Source organism: Papaver somniferum, chromosome 9, assembly GCF_003573695.1.
Source record: "Papaver somniferum cultivar HN1 chromosome 9, ASM357369v1, whole genome shotgun sequence".
NCBI classification, from domain to species: domain Eukaryota; kingdom Viridiplantae; phylum Streptophyta; class Magnoliopsida; order Ranunculales; family Papaveraceae; genus Papaver; species Papaver somniferum.
Genome location: NC_039366.1, coordinates 39,370,890 through 39,387,795, shown reverse-complemented (window position 1 = coordinate 39,387,795; position 16,906 = coordinate 39,370,890). Strand labels below are relative to the sequence as shown.

At 34.4% G+C, this 16,906-nt stretch overlaps 1 long non-coding RNA gene across 1 annotated transcript; it reads left to right on the top strand.

Annotated features, from left to right (window-relative positions):
• The first annotated feature begins 294 nt into the window (after nt 1–294).
• On the top strand, nt 295–1,782 carry LOC113313851. Its single transcript, XR_003342080.1, has 2 exons — nt 295–587; nt 876–1,782. It is a non-coding gene; the product is annotated as an uncharacterized LOC113313851 (long non-coding RNA).
• The last annotated feature ends 15,124 nt before the right edge of the window (nt 1,783–16,906 follow it).

Here is a 16,906-nt window from a genome sequence, read left to right as displayed (position 1 = left end):
TAGAGACGAACGTTAATTAATAGAAATTAATCTAATAACGATTTAGATACGAAACTAGTATCATTGAATAGATCTCGAAAAGTAGTGTGCAATGAACTACTCGAACGTTTCATTCAGACACTGGACTAAGAAGATACCATCAGATAAGTATGAAGGGTAAAATAGTAATTTTATCATAGACCGCTTGGCTGCCCTTATCCTTTCTGGGCGCCTTAATAATTATTCTTGGTATTATCCCCTTCACCCATCGAGCAGATAAGCTCATTCTGTTTTCTTTTCTTCTTCATTCTTCTTTCTTCTTTTTCTTCTTCTGCTGCTTCTGTCGCCTCCGGCGATTTTGTAATATGATTCTGAGGTTGAATCGAAGAGAAACTTAGGGGAAACATTAGGAATTGATTGCTGGTGGTGTATTTGATGTTATTTGATCTCGGGAGAAGAAGGAGTGACGTTGTTGAATCAACTAGGGTTCCGTTCTTGAGTTGGAAGAGAGATTAAGAGGAGTTTTGAGTTTCTGTTTGATGAAGATCGAATGGGTTGGTGTTTTATTGAAGTTTTGAAGTTGTTCTTATGAAGAATCACAGAACCAGGTAAATTAGGGTTTCTTTTTTGATTTCTTTATGAAATTGAGTTTGCTTAGATGTTATAATTTATGGGTTTGTTCTTAATTGAAGTTAGATCGATGTATTAGGTTTAATGTCAGTTTCTAGGAAGTTGAATTGGGACTTAGGGTTCATCCTGCTTAGGGTTAGTTGGTATGGATTTGGGTCTGGGAAGAAGAAAAATGGAGTTGTTATGATGATGTTTACAAGGATGAAGATGAAGATTGTTTTGTTGCCTGTGAAATTAAGAAGTTAAAGTTCTATGTTGAATTACAGGGGATGAAGATAAATAAAGTGATAGAGTTATGACTGTGGTGTTTAGATTAAGAGGAAGCTACAACTCATGTAACTGGTGGTGGTAGAATTGAAATAGTGATCGTGTAACTGTGTTGGAGAATTGATGAATCATGTTTTTGATTCATGGGAAGATGGTGGTGGTTTAACTGAAATGGTAGTGCCGCTGTTTGTATTAGTTAGTGGAGTGAAGCTAAGAAGACGACAGTGCTGGAAGTGTTTCATTTGGATTGTAATGGCTGAAGTGGATATTTTGATTCAGCTGAACTGGCGTGCTTGTGGTGTTGATTAGGATGTGTTGTATCTAGAGATGGAAAGTGTGGTGAACTGATGTTGGCAGTGTAGTTGAACTTTGGTTGTTCTAAGATGCATATTTTTTCTAGTCTAGTGGTATTAATGCTAGTGTGGTGTTTGCAAGATTGAACTGTGGTTGGGAAAGAAATGTACTTAAGATTGAAGTGGTAGATAAGGTTTGAGTAAGAGTTTTGTTGTCAAGGTTTATGTAATGCATTTGAGGATGAACTTTAGATGATGTTTGGTGTTTTGCTAGGGGAATGAATAGTTCAGGTTGGTAAGTGTTAAGATGAAGGTTAGGTCATGATGGAAAAGTTGTTAGACCTTGTATAAGAGGAAATGGTGTTATAATGTGTGGTTGAGAAGGCAGTGACAATTGAGTAGAGAATGTGGCAAATTGAACTGAAAGAGACTGATCTGTATGTGCAGCATTGTTAGAATTGAAGTTAGATGATTGAGGAGAGACGAGGTGGAAATGAGAGTTGGATAAGCAATAACTCAGTGAATAGAGATATGAGAGTAATTGGTGTTGCTAGATTGTAGTGATGGTTGTGTATAGTTTAGGCTAATTCCTAATGAAGTTTCATTTCAGTTCTTTGTTGTGCAATGTGTTTTTGTATTGCTCCTTGAACTTAGACATATTAGTCATCCTAGACAGATTATCTAACTGATTCTGTTCTTGTCTGACTGAGTCAAGTTAACCCAATTAAACTGAGTTGAATCAGTTTGACTCAGTTGACCTTGACCAATTGACCGTTGACTTGACCTTTGACCTGGACTATTAACCTGACCTTGGATGTTGACTGTTAGTTGACACTTTGACTGTTAGAGACCATTAGTAGACTTGAGTGGACTGGGCCTTATGTAGTGGGCCGAGATTAGTGGACTTGGGCTTAGTACAATGTATTCTTAGTTTGATGTTTGAACCCTTTATGGTCCGAATTAGACTTTCGGTTCCTTCTACAAAGTTGTAGGGTTTTTCGAGGGCTTTCCAATGACATCCAATTTGACGATACTAATTTATGCCTAGAACAATTAATACCATGTTATAGAACCATCAGTCATTTCACTTAGCCTATAACTAGAGAATTGTATGAGATTATGTTATGAGCCTTGTGTGAGCCCGTTGGCTAATATTTTAGAGTGTTTGTGTGATTAACAATTAATCTTTATTTACAACGATCGACCTAAAGAATGAACTAGTGGATTATGGATCTCAAGGTATGCGAGGCTTGTTATCAAAAGAGGTGGGAATCGATAACGATCTCTCTTGTATTCATTATTGTTTTACAAATCTATATCTTATGAAATGCATGCATATCTTTGTTAGTACATGTTAGTGTATGCATGTATATATGTGTAATACAAACTAGTTTTCTTATACATTTTGGGATGGGTTTGGATCTTAAGAAACAACTGATATCTGTGTTTTGGGAGTATTTACTTATTTTCCAACGTGTGATTCTTTCCATTGACTGGAAAGTGGTAACAATCTTTATTTGTTGTCAGCATGAAAGGGAGAAGGTTTCCTTTTGATTGGTGTGAGATGTGTGCTCCCAAATGTTATATCTATTTATTGCAAACCTAAATAGGCCTCATTGGGATGAATATTATATATGTTTGGTTTTAATTTGGCCATTATACTTTCCCTATTTCTGTACGGGGGCAACGCATGTCTCATACGTGAATGTTTACTATTTATTTTAAATTACTTTCAAAAGCCTTTATTATGTTTTGGTGTTTAGAGAGAATGATGTTCAGAATATTATATAAGATTGTTGGATTTCCACGTGGGCGGATTGTGGGCTCTCCACTGTGTAAGGACTTCGGTCGGATATAATGTTGTTACCATTTGTTTTCTTTGAATACTTGATATGTAGAGTGCGCGTAGAATGAGGTACTGGTAAGGTACATATATTTATGACTTGAGGACGGAAACCTCATGGGTGCTTTAATGATCATTGAAGAGTCCGCAACAGTCATGCCTTGCTACTCCGAAGGAAGACGTCGCTCAACTATTATTTATGTTGTGAATGTGTGTCGGTTTATTGGTTAGTAAAACTTTATATTTTCAGTACTACTTTTATTTTAATATGCTTTACTGTATTTCCGTGTTTTATCGGTTTTTTAACAAAACCTGCATTATTTACAAATCATTCTAGTGATTACTTGAAAGTTAGTTGTTATTTCTATTGGACACCCTTCGGGATGATGTGCTCACTCAATTCCCACTTTCATTTTCAGAGACAGATTCAGTTCAAGTGGTGCACGTGGCGATGAAAGCTTCGAGGAGTTGGTTTTGTTAGTTGGTTAGCTTCCGCTATGTTTATTTTGTGTTTATATTATATTTGTAAACCAACTCACTATTGAATATGTATCATATGAGAGGAGTTCTTGTAATTATTTCAGAGAGGGTTTAGATTCGGGTTAATCTTTGATTAGAACTTCTTTCTTACTGTTTAAATAGATGTTTTAGATCGTTAGTGCCTCACTTTATAGTTAATCTCTTGGATTAGTCAGCTGCTAGCTTAGGGGGCGCTACAGACTTGGAATCAGAGCTCACTATTAGATCTTACATGGGAAACAATAGGATTAGCCAGTGAAATATAGTGAACTAGATTAGTCTAGAACTGGGTTGGGTTTATGAGATAAATCTTAATCACAAAAAACAATCAAGAACTAAAAAATATTTTTGAATTGATTGATTTTTTTTTTCAGCATGATGATTGCTTACTTCTTGTTTTGTTTGTATATATTTATGAAGTAAAAATTGTAGGATGAAACCAATTGTAGTATAATTTAGAAATTTCAATAGAGAACTAGAGATTAGTTAGTTCCAATTGATTTAACACTTAAATAATCTAGCACTGGAGAATAGTGAGGTTTGTAATTCTGGTGTGTTTGTGTTGTCTTTGTTCGTAGGAAGCCATCGTCGGGTCTTGCTAACCTGGACAGGCCAACTACAAGCATGGATTATCATTCATATTAGGAAGACTTGCTTTTATTAGTGAACTGATAGATCCCAAATTTTACTTAGAAACTGATAGAGTACCTTTTCTCGTAGTTAAAACCATTAATCTATTAAAGTAGATATGAAGTTAAGTTGTAAGAGTAGTTAAGAAAATAGTTCGACCTTTAGTGATAATAATAATAAATGATAATAACATCACTAGTGATCACAACAGAAGTAATATTAACACTTAGTAAAAATAATACTCTTTCGAACCTTATCTAATTAAAATCTTGTTAGTAAATTTATGACGATAAAAATGATTAAATTAGAGTCAAGTAGCCTACGCAGAAATTTTTAGTAATTATCTACGATCAGATCCTGTAAATTAAATGACATTAGAAATACGTTATTGTGTTTCAAAAATCAGATAGATAATATAAGATTTATTAGAGTAGACCTAAGAACGTGCAAATACATTGCGTAAAATAAAAAGACTAAATTGATTAGTAATCTTATACTTAAATTATCTTTAATTCAATAACCGATTTAGTAGATCATTAAAATTAAACAAATACACACGAAGAAACAATAATAGTATTTGAATGCTTAGTACAAAAAATTGAATTGAAAGGAAATAAATTCGTATATGAATAAGATATTTTACATTAAAGACTATGTGAATACATTATAATTTTATGCAGACTCAAATTGAAATAATATTAAATTATCAACGCTAATATTTAATAAGATACGTATAGTATACAAAATCGATATGATTAGGCAAAATCAATTATAGTCATACTTAGAAAATTAAGACTTAGTGTACCAACGGGACTATTAACAAACTAATAACGATAATAATAAAGATATAGAAAATAGTAACACTGCTGATAATAATATTTCAATAATTTTGTTAATAGCAAATTTATAGTGGATAATAATATTTGAAAATTTTATATATAGTATAACAGTAAGTTAAAATATCAGATATTATAGATTTACGTGAAAACAAATTTGGATTAGCTATATGAATAAATGTATAACAAATATATAACTACATTAAATTAATAATTACTAAATAATAAATTATAGCGCGGAGAACTTAGATATACTTATCTGTTAGAAATTAATTCAGTATAGTGAGCTTAGAGACAATCTTATTATGGAATAAAAAATTAGTGTATGGAACTTAGAACTACAAAATATAGATTTTAGTTGTAAAAACTCAAATAGGCTTGTGTTTCTTTCCTTGATGTTTTGACTCATTTAAAATGAATTAGTTTTTGCGCGATTGTAAGTATGAGCAGTACTTGTATTTAGTCGAGAGATGGTATTTCTCTATAAGGTGGGGAGTTTTGAACGTTTAGAAGGATGGTTCGATTTTCGAGAATGAAAACGATATAATGTGGGGAGAATGTAACGACCCTCAAGCTCGTCAACGCTATTAGACCAGTCATCAGAAGACTAAGTCGTTATTGACCCGATTAATTAGAGACGAACGTTAATTAATAGAAATTAATCTAACAGCGATTTAGATACGAAACTAGTATCTTTGAATAGATCTCGGAAAGTTGTGTGCAATGAACTACTCGAACGTGTCATTCGGACACTGGACGAAGAAGATATCATCGGATAAGTATGAAGGGTAAAATAGTAATTTTATCGTAGACCGCTTGGCTGCCCTTATCCTTTCTGTGCGCCTTAATAATTATTCTTGGTCTTATCCCCTTCACGCATCGAGCAGATAAGCTCATTCCGTTTTCTTTTCTTCTTCATTCTTCTTTTTTCTTTTTCTTCTTCTGCTGCTTCTGTCGCCTCCGGCGATTTTGTAAGATGATTCTGAGGTCGAATAGAAGAGAAACTTAGGGGAAACATTAGGAATTGATTGCTGGTGGTGTAGTTGATGTTATTTGATCTCGGGATTAGAAGGAGTGATGTTGTTGAATCAATTAGGGTTCTGTTCTTGAGTTGGAAGAGAGATTAAGAGGAGTTTTGAGTTTCTGTTGGATGAAGATCGAATGGGTTGATGTTTTATTGATGTTTTGAAGATGTTATTATGAAGAATCACAGAACCAGGTAAATTAGGGTTTCTGTTTTGATTTCTTTATGAAATTGAGTTTGCTTTGATGTTATAATTTATGGGTTTGTCTTTAATTGAAGTTAGATCGATGTATTAGTTTTAATTTCAGTTTCTAGGAAGTTGAATTGGGATTTAGGGTTCATCCTGCTTAGGGTTAGTTGGTATGGATTTGGGTCTAGGAAGAAGAAAATTGGAGTTGTTATGATGATGTTTAACAAGGATGAAGATGAAGATTGTTTTGTTGCCTGTGAAATTAAGAAGTTAAAGTTCTATGTTGAATTACATGGGAAGAAGATAAATAAAGTGATAGAGTTATGACTGTGGTGTTTAGATTAAGAGGAAGCTACAACTCATGTAACTGGTGGTGGTAGAATTGAAATGGTGATCGTGTAACTGTGTTGGAGAATTGATGAAACATGTTTTTGATTCATGGGAAGATGGTGGTGGTTTAACTGAAATGGTAGTGTTGCTGGTTGTATTAGTTAGTGGATTGAAGCTAAGAAGACGACAGTGCTGGAAGTGTTTCATTTGGATTGTAATGGCTGAAGTGGATATTTTGATTCAGCTGAACTGGCGTGCTGGTGGTGTTGATTAGGATGTGTTGTAGCTAGAGATGGAAAGTGTGGTGAACTGATGTTGGTAGTGTAGTTGAACTGTGGTTGTTCTAAGATGCATATTTTTGCCAGTCTAGTGGTATTAATGCTAGTGTGGTGTTTGCAAGATTGAATTGTGGTTGGGAAAGAAATTTACTTCAGATTGAAGTTGTAGATAAGGTTTGAGTTAGAGTTTTGTTGTCAAGGTTTATGTAATGCAGTTGAGGATGAACTTTAGATGAATGTTTGGTGTTTTGCTAGGGGAATGAATAGTTCAGGTTGATACGTGTTTATATGAAGGTTAGTTCATGATGGAAAAGTTGGTAGACCTTGTATAAGAGGAAATGGTGTTACAGTGTGTGGCTGAGAAGACAGTGACAATGGGGTAGAGAATGTGGCAAATTGAAGTGAAAGAGACTGATCTGTATGTGCAGCATTGTTAGAATTGAAGTTAGATGATTGAGGAGAGACGAGGTGGAAATGAGAGTTGCATAAGCAATAACTCAGTGAATAGAGATATGAGAGTAATTGGTGTTGCTAGATTGTAGTGATGGTTGTGTATAGTTTAGGTTAATTCCTAATGAAGTTTCATTTCAGTTCTTTGTTGTGCAATGTGTTTTTGTATTGCTCCTTGAACTTAGACCTATTAGTCATCCTAGACAGATTATCTGACTGATTCTGTTCTTGTCTGACTCAGTCAATCTGACCGAGTCGAGTTAACCAAATTAAACTGAGTTGAATCAGTTTGACTTAGTTGACCTTGACCAATTGACCATTGACTTGACCTTTGACCTGGACTATTGACCTGACCTTGGATGTTGACTGTTGGTTGACACTTTGACTGTTAGAGACCGTTAGTTGACCCGAGTGGACTGGGCCTTATGTGGTGGGCCGAGATTAGTGGACTTGGGCTTAGTACAATGTATTCTTAGTTTGATGTTTGAACCCTTTATGGTCCGAATTAGACTTTCGGTTCCTTCTGCAAATTTGTAGGTTTTTTCGAGGGCTTTCTGATAACACCCAATTTGACCCCATTTGGATAAGTATATACTAATTTATTCCTAGAACACTTAATACCATGTTATAGAACCATTAGTCATTTCCCTTAGCCTATAACTAGAGAATTGTATGAGATTATGTTATGAGCCTTGTGTGAGCCTTTTGGCTAATCTTTTAGAGTGCTTGTGTGATTAACAGTTAATCTTTATTAACAACAATCGACCTAAATAATGAACTAGTGGATTATGGATCTCAAGGTATGTGAGGCTTGTCATCAAAAGAGGTGGGAATCGATAACGAGTTCTCTTGTATTCATTATTTTTTTACAAATCTATATCTTATGAAATGCATGCATATCTTTGTTAGTACATGTTAGTGTATGCATGTATATATGTGTGTAATACAAACTAGTTTTCTTATACATTTTGGGATGGGTTTGGATTATAAGAAACAACTGATATCTGTGTTTTGGGAGTATTTACTTATTTTCCAAAGTGTGATTCTTTCCATTGACTGGAAAGTGGTTACAATCTTTATTTGTTGTTAACATGAAAGGGAGAAGGTTTCCTTTTGATTGGTGTGAGATGTGTGCTCCCAAATGTTATATCTATTTATTGCAAACCTAGATAAGCCTCATTGGGCTGAATATTATATAGGTTTGGTTTTGATTTGGCCATTATACTTTCCCTATTTCTGTACGGGGGCAACGCATGTCTCATACGTGAATGTTTACTGTTTCTTTTAAATTAATTTCAAAAGCTTTTATTATGTTTTGGTATTTAGAGAGAATGATGTTGAGAATATTATATAAGATTGTTGGATTTACACGTGGGCGGATTGTGGGCTTTCCACTGTGTAAGGACTTCGGTCGGATATAATGTTGTTACCATTTGTTTTCTTTGAATACTTGATATGTAGAGTGCGCGTAAAACGAGGTACTGGTAAGGTACATATAGTTTATGACTTGAGGACGGAAACCTCATGGGCGCTTTAATGATCATTGAAGAATCCGCAACAGTCATGCCTTCCTACTCCGATGGAAGACGTCGCTCAACTATTATTTATGTTGTGAATGTGTGTCGGTTTAGTGGTTGGTTTTATATTTTCAGTACTACTATTATTTTAATATGCTTTACTGTATTTCTGTGTTTTATCGGTTTTTTAACAAAACCTGCATTATTTACAAATCATTCTAGTGATTACTTGAAAGTTAGTTGTTATTTCTGTTGGGCACCCTTCGGGATGATGTGCTCACTCAATTCCCACTTTCAGTTTCAGAGGCAGATTCAGTTCAAGTGGTACACGTGGCGATGAAAGCTTCGAGGAGTTGGTTTCGTTAGTTAGTTAGCTTCCGCTATGTTTATTTTGTGTTTATATTCTATTTTTAAACCAACTCACTATTGAATATGTATCATATGAGAGGAGTTCTTGTAATTATTTCAGAGAGGGTTTAGATTCGGGTTAATCTTTGATTAGAACTTCTTTCTTACTGTTTAAATAGATTTTTTAGATCGTTAGTGCCTCACTTTATAATTAATCTCTTGGATTAGTCAGCTACACAATCCCTCTTGAGACTTGGGTTTACAAATGATGATCCACGCCTTTTATAGGAACCCTTACCTTTTGACCTGTCTTTATTCCACAAAAAATCTCTCTGGTTTTTTTCTAATTTATCAAGAGTTTAGGACTATCCTAGCATCTGCATTTGGTAAGTTGGGTAGCCTTGTTGGATAGATTGTATTAGGACTATCCTACACGCGCATGTGATAGCAGTTTTGCTTTCCAACCTTGCAGGGTATTATAATATTTTTGGGGAAGAGGCTCGAAAATTTTCTTTCCTGTTTCTATATACAAAAAAGAGGTGTGCCAAGGTATTGTCCTTTTTTGTCATCAAGGGAACTTTGAGGATTTTTGTTATTATTTTCCTATGTTTGGAATAATTATAGGGCTGAAACCGATTCCTGATTATTATAGATTTACCTTTTGACCCGTGATTTCCCTGAAAGAAGATAGAACATATCCAAAAAAATTTTTGCTTCCCTCAGGTCTGCTTTAGTGAAGAGGTAGAAATCGTCGGCGAAAAAGAGGTGGGAGATAGTTGAGGCGTTTTTATTAATTATAAGCCCTGAGATTTTTTTCCACAGTTTCTTTTTCGAGGATTCTTGAGAGAATCTCCATGCAAATGAGAAATAGATAAGGGGAAAGTGTATCACCTTGTCTTTATCCCCTTGAGTTGGTAAAAAATGGACCTAGGGATCCATTTAGGAGGATGGATAAAGAGGTAGTGGAAATGCATTGGAAAATTAGGTTAACCAGGATATCACTAAACCCGAACGAAGATAACGCCTTCTTAATAAAAGACCACCCAACCCTGTCAAAAGCTTTGAAAAGATCTATCTTTAGATCCAAAAACCCTTTTTTATCTTGGGAGGTTTTCATCGAGTGTAGGAGTTCATGAGCAATGATAATTTTGTTGGTAATTTGTCTCATTGGAAGAAAATCATATTGATTGGGGGACATGATCATATTTAATATAGATTTTAATATGTTGGCTAGGATTTTAGAAGTAAGTTTATTGATGGTATTGCTAAGACTGATGGGTCCAAAATCCCTCGGAGTTTAAGGCGTTGGTCATTTTTGGGATAAGAGTAACATACGAGTGGTTGATCTTGTGTCAAAATCCATGTTCTAAAGAATTATTGGGTAGTAATTATTATGTATGGTCCCAGAATTTTTCAACTGGCTATAAAAATCCTGGTTGGAATCCATCCGGGACAGGGGCTCCCCAAGGGTTCATGCTAGAAAGATTGGTCCAAATTTCTTCCTTAGATGGAATTTGGATTAGGGAGGAGTTTTCTGAATCTGTAATACATGGTTTTATTATTTCCGACAAGTCAACAATGTTGTTACTTATTTGAGAAGCACCAATCTAGGTGAAATGATTTATAAGAAGAGGGTTTATTTGGTCTCGATCTGAGAGCCAAAGACCTGATGGCTCTCTAAGAATATGAATTGCATTTATTTTCTTCCTATTTGTGGCAGAAATATGGAAACATTCTGTATTTTGGTCATATTCTTTAAAGAATTTATCTCGGGAGAGTTGATGGTAATAATGATTTCTAATTTCGTACTGTTATCCAAGCTCGGCTTGGAGGGTTTTCAAACATCTGTAAACTTGGTAATCTATCAAATTTCCACCTGACTTTGATAATTAGGTAACGCTAGATTCAAATCCAAATCAGTCAATCTTTGTCTCTTTGGGATTGGTAGAGGATTATCCTGATGGAAGTTTTGCATCATAGTCCAATTCTTCAAGTATGCAAATTAAAACTGTCAATGTTGGGATGTTGCTGTGATGAAGAAGCTTCATCCCATAAGAAATTAACAAATTTAAAAGGATTAACAACACTATCCATTTTCCGCATCACCTTCCACATGTAAGTATCCATTTGGTTGCCAATAATATTACGAATACTGAGTTGTGCAGAGGCATTACTCTATGCAGATTCAGTATTATCAACAGAAGCATTATGTGTCTGATGAAAAGTTTCAGGTTGACTAACATTTTAATCTTCAAGATGTTTTCAGATAATCACTCCAAGTTACCTCAGATGCAGCTTGTTCAAATGATAAGATGGAAAGGCTATCTTCTGAGAGATTCATCCTTGTTGCACCATCATCGGCTGCATCTTCTCTTGCTGCTTAATAACTTCTTGCTGCATTGTTACTAGAACTGCATCAACTTGTGTTTTTTTTACTTCATCTTGGTGTTGACCAATGTCACAGTATATGCAGTTTTGTAACTTATGGCCGATCATATTACAGAACCCACAAAAACTATAGAGAATGTTGTGAAATTCAAATTCATAACATTAACATGACCCAATTCATTTTCTGCATTGACATTAAACCTGAGCTTCTGCTTGAACCTTATATTTGCTCTCACCGTGATTGAAAAACTTTCATTTCTTTGTCTCACTAGGTATGAGAAAGAAAGAATCTCCCTCATGCATGCCAGGTATGTTCTGAGATTTTCACTTGTAACTTGAGCTGGAGTTAGATTACTGATTGTTATAAAAAAAAAAAATCTCCACTGTGGGGTACCATGTTTGTAAGTTATCAATATCTTCCCATTTCTTTATGTCGAGTAAATCTCCAAATACTCTTCTGGTAGCCAAATTCAATACTCCATGCATCTCATAATCATGTTTAAATCTAATAATATAGATCCACTCGCAATCGTTTATGACTGAAAATCCCCCATGAATCTCCCGTTGGAATAAAAAAACATTTTTTTACATCTCAGCAGTTTCTTTCTACTGGTTCAGCAAAGGTTCCTGTCGAGCCGCTTGTCCACAGAAGACGGGTGTTTTGATATCTAGTTGGAATTATTTCATTAAGGTTAAAATGCCTCCCACTACTCAGATTCAGGTATTGTTGTAATTGATTAGTTAACTGAGAAACATCACTATGCCAGACTGCAAACAATGTGATACACAAACAAACATATAAAAAAACTACATGGTATTGAAATAAAAGCTAGGTAATGAGATATTGGTTTAAGGTTTTTTTCTGGAATGCGAAGCACAACACATGAATAGGAAAAAAGTTTATCTTCAAGCGTAAGAACCAACGTGTTTAAGTGAGTTATGCAGATCAAAGCAAGAAAAGATGGGAGGAAATCACCAAATATATGATTTTGGGAAGAAATTTTTATAAATGTCATTATGGAACAATTAATTGATCCATTAGCAAGTAATTAAAATTGGTTCTTCAGAAACCTCTAATTAAAAACTTAATCTTGTATAAATGGATGCAAATCATTACCTGGCCACTGAAGGATGAAATCAGAAGCAACCGTGTGAATTTGGGTTAGGGAAGAAAAGCGAATCTAATCAAATCTCCTGTTTTCTGAATTTTCAAACAAATCTTCATTAAAAAATTGTCTAGCTTTGTAAGTAACAATACAAAATCAAAAACCGTAGTAGAAACACTATGAATCCATGTATTATTTTTCCATCAGAGCCCATGAACAGCTGATTAGCCGCTCATGGCGAAAAGAAATTTTCAGAATAAGAAAAAACCCGCAAAAAAACCGGTTTGTCGTGGGAAAAATCTAAGGGGAAATCCTTTGTCCAGTTCAAAATTAGATGGTACGGACACATTAGTTTTTTCTAGGCTAAATTTTGGAAACTTTATATACCACCCAAAATTCACAATTTGGAATGCGTTCAAAATTGTCTTCATGTAAGGGAGAGAATAACTAGATTTATTCATGATGTCAACCCTTTTTTCCCTTTGTGTAATCTTGGAATTGAATCACGCAAACATCTTTTCATAGACTGTCAGGTTACTGAACATGCTTGGATTTTTATGGGAGTTTGCGTGATACTATGATTACAGGTTTGAGCTTTATTTACTGGGTATCTAACTAGTTTTCTAATTCTCTTGATCAGGAAAGGAATATCGTTTTCGTATTTACTATGTAGAATATTTGGAAATATATATGTGCAATTGTATTTGATGTCTTTTACCTGATAGTTATTGATATCCAGAATCTTATTTTAATCATCGTAGTTCTTATCTATTCTAAGTTTCATCTATTCTGTTATACCGTCATTCATGAACTATTGATTAAAGAATAATATTAACAGAAATTACAAAGTTATCTTCGTCTCAGATTTTTAATTCTAGAAGATTGAATTCCGGTATCGATTGATCTCGTGAGGTAAAATCAATTAGGCATATCTGTAAGAGAGTAAGCTATCATAATTGTTGAGGTTTGCTTGATATCTTCTTTATCCTTGAAGATTCCTCATAAGCAAACAAATTTCCATTACCTTGATTGAGTATCTTTCTGAAGGAAATCAATAGGCTATATATTAGCAGGAGAATAGTTAGAAGTCTTCACTGAGACTGAAACAACTTCTAGGCCTGTAAAGGACGTTATCTATAGGAATCAAGTACGTAGGGTTTTGCAAGATCCAAGAGACGTAAGGAGAACGATTGAAGTTGAATTTTTCGGAGGTTCGATTGGGTCTGAACTCATTTCAGTTTGAAGTCACATAGTAACCTAGTGTTTGTAGCGGTTTAATACAATGCAACGTTCAAGCTGGATGAGGTCCCATGATTATATACAAGATTATAGTTTCCTCATCAACAAAAATCTGTATCTTGTATTTTTCTTTCCGCGTTATATAATTTATCTTTATAATTGAAATATCAAAAGTAGTAAGTCAATTAACGTAGATAGTTTTTTTCAGCTCGAACTTTATAGAACTTACAACACTTATTCTCGTGAATTCGTGCTCTGAAAATATAAACTACAAGACTTTCTCTTGTTGGCATACGGTTAATGTATACGGTTCAAGTACATACTAGGTTGACCTTTTTTGAAAATCGAGTACAAGGATATTTTCAGTTGATCTATACTTATTAAATTGTCCATTAAATGACGAGGATATCAAGTACACCATAATCATTTCGTATCAGCCTACTATAGACACACCTTTTGTAATCTTACAGAAAAATAACTGCCAAAAAGATTACTTCAACGAGATGTTAGCTTGGTATATAGTTATATATCCGGAACCGAACTAACTATGGGATTGTATACCAAGTAGAATAACGTACATGTGTATTTACTTTAAATATAAATACAAGCAATATAATGCCGAAGTAAAGTAAATCACGCGACACACAAAATTTTATTAACAAAGAAAACTACAAGGCATAAAAACCTCAGGACATAGTCAAGTTTTAAATACACCCAGAATGAAGCGACTATACAAATTTACTACCGCAACTTCTATAATTGAGACACTAAGCAAACTACTCCTAGTTACTCAGCTCCTCCAGTATCCCTGTGGCTACGACTAATTTGGTCTATGCATGAGAATCCAAAGATAAAGTCCACTATCTCAAGTTGCTTCATATGCTGTGGAGACTTCTGTTATTTCAACTCATTTGGATCGTAACCCAAAACATTAAAGCGCTAACATGTTTCAGTAACCACCTTACTATGTACCTCCAAAACCCGACAATGGTCAGAGATAAGTTATAGAAATTATCAATAACTTATCAATATATACTATTTTGGTCAAAGATCAATATCAAGACAAAAATTATAAAAATTATCTATCTCAGTCGACAAGATCCAGTTAACCAATTCTACGAGGAAAAATAACTAACTAGTTTGTATGATCTTTCTATAAGTATGATGTTTATCGAAATAAACGACTTGTTAGATCCTAGAGAATCAAGCGTGCAAGAAATAGCACAAAGATCAGAATACCAAAAAGAAAAAGTCTTCTAGTCTTCAATTTTCAATTTTGAATCTTCAAAGTATCACCTGCACAAACAACTTTATTTATACTAATGATCGCTTACACACATAACGGAATCTATTAACATTGGATGATCACTAGTTTTATGTTTGGATCTTGAATCAAATAGGTCTGAAATAGTCAATCCTTAAAAACTTAAGTGGCCTTATATCAAAAGAGAAGGACCATGGAACAATCAAGTTTGATCCGTCAATCAAATTAATAATCGAAAACTAAAACAACTACAAGATTTAGTTTCCCATTAACGGTACTACTAAAATCTTCTTGATCCTAAATGAAGGACACACAAGAGATTTCACATAATTAGATTACTCTCCTCTATCAACGAGTTGGATTCGCACACAAATGGTTAAGCAATGTGTCAAGGGATAAGTTTATAATGTTACCAACGCTTGTTTGGACAACAATGAATTATGAAATCTGAAAATCCTTAAGACATGCAATAAATGTATAGTTTCGTTTTTGACAAATTCTAACTGTAATCCAACTAGTATACCGAAATCACTTTTAATTGACAACTAATATTAGCTAACATACATTCATGTACTTTATTAATATAATCACTAAAGATATGCAAACCTATGGGACATGGTAAGCACATGTACTAAATATTTCGGTCGTGGGATGTCGGCTTGATATCAAGGAAAATACTTGAACATTATGTATTAAGAGTTTGACAGATATTCAAATCACTATGTCAACATTGTGAACATTCCAAGCTCAATCCATATACATCACGATGCTTGTAAAAACCCAAAGATCACCAAAAAAAAATCACAAATGTTAATACAAATTAAACTATAACAAAGATCGGTCAGGGATCAATCCTTGCTTGCGATTGACCTTGATAAAGGATATCTCTTTAAGTATTCAGATGACGAACAAAGTGGTGCCAAGAGGACTAGGTCTAATTCATCTGGTGATGAATCATGTACTCGTAGTGCTTTTTAATCTAGGGAGGAGGGTGTTCAATCCAATATTTTTTCCGAATCCAAGTTGAACATGGTTGAGGTGGACGTGGTAAAAGTGGTTGGGGTGGACATGGTCGAGGTGGAAATGGTCAAGGACTCAAGATCGAGCTCAAGTTGTAGAAGAGGTTGAGGATTCAGGCGAGATAGCGGGATTCAGATGAGGATTCCGATGAATGACTTATGGAGTTGTAGTGGTATTGGTTATGGGTATTTTGTATTTTGTATTTTTATTAATTATCTAATACCTTGTTTATTATTTGGCAATGGATTTGGAAGGATGGATTGCAATTTGTTTCACTTGTCGACATTAATTTAGGTTTGATGAATGAATTTTAGTGTTTCCATTCATCTAATTATAAGAACAATGAGAAAAAATTACATATTGAAAACTCATATGATCACTTGCGACTAGGTCGATAATCTTCAAAACCTAGTCGTAAATGTCTATAAATCGTTCGCTAAAAACTCACCTTTCATTTCGGCTGTATACTTAGGTTACGGTGGGGATTCCCAGTCGTAAGTTCAATTTATGGTTAGGAATTCTAACCGTCAGAGCATTTGATGTACCTAAAATAATTGACATATTTGTACGGTTAGAGTTCTAGTCGTAAGTTTCATATGCGGTTGTGATACCCAGCCGTAACCTCGCTTACGTCTCGGTATTCTATCCGCCAGTATCTTTGTAAACCCTCAAAAAAATGAACATTTTTTAAGGCTAGATTACCTAGCCGTAAGCACCTGGTTACGGTTAGGAATTGCAGTCGTTATTCTAGCATA